The 592-nt window shown below is 40.0% G+C and overlaps 1 non-coding gene across 1 annotated transcript; it reads left to right on the forward strand.

The window, feature by feature from the left end:
- The first annotated feature begins 362 nt into the window (after nt 1-362).
- Nucleotides 363-527, forward strand: LOC115032222. The gene has a single exon (XR_003837877.1). It is a non-coding gene; the product is annotated as a U1 spliceosomal RNA (small nuclear RNA).
- The last annotated feature ends 65 nt before the right edge of the window (nt 528-592 follow it).

Raw genomic sequence — 592 nt, forward strand, 5'->3', positions numbered from 1 at the left:
ACATGTAAAACACCACAACACAGTCCACAAATATGCAGCATTAGCAGTTATTAGCTAAGTAAAATATGATAGGTTATTAAGATCTTTGGATCCTTGTGCAAAAGCCCAGGTGATCTGTCAGATTGGCAGAAACAAAAGAAGAGTGTTTGCTTCTTGATTTTCATTGATCATGACACAGGGAAGTGCATACAAATTAACTTCAGCATAGTTTTATTGATTCACCACTTCAACTAAAACTTAATTTTACTAATGGGGCACAGGTGATGCATGCTTTTAATTCCAGCATTTGAGAGGCAGAAGAAGGTGAGTTCAAGACTAGAATGGTCTACAGAGCAAGTTCCAGAGCAGCCAGGACTATGCAGAGAAATACTGTCCAGGGGAGATACCATGATCACAAAGGTGGTTTTCCCAGGGCGAGACTTATCCATTGTACTCAGATGTGCTGACCCCTGCGATTTCCCGTAATGAGGGAAACTCGACTGCATAATTTGTTGTAGTGGGGGGACTGCATTCCCTGCTCTCCCCTTTGAAAGAAAGAAAGAAAGAAAGAAAGAAAGAAAGAAAGAAAGAAAGAAAGAAAGAAAGAAAGAAA

Source organism: Mus caroli, chromosome 10 (assembly GCF_900094665.2).
Source record: "Mus caroli chromosome 10, CAROLI_EIJ_v1.1, whole genome shotgun sequence".
NCBI classification, from domain to species: Eukaryota; Metazoa; Chordata; class Mammalia; order Rodentia; family Muridae; genus Mus; species Mus caroli.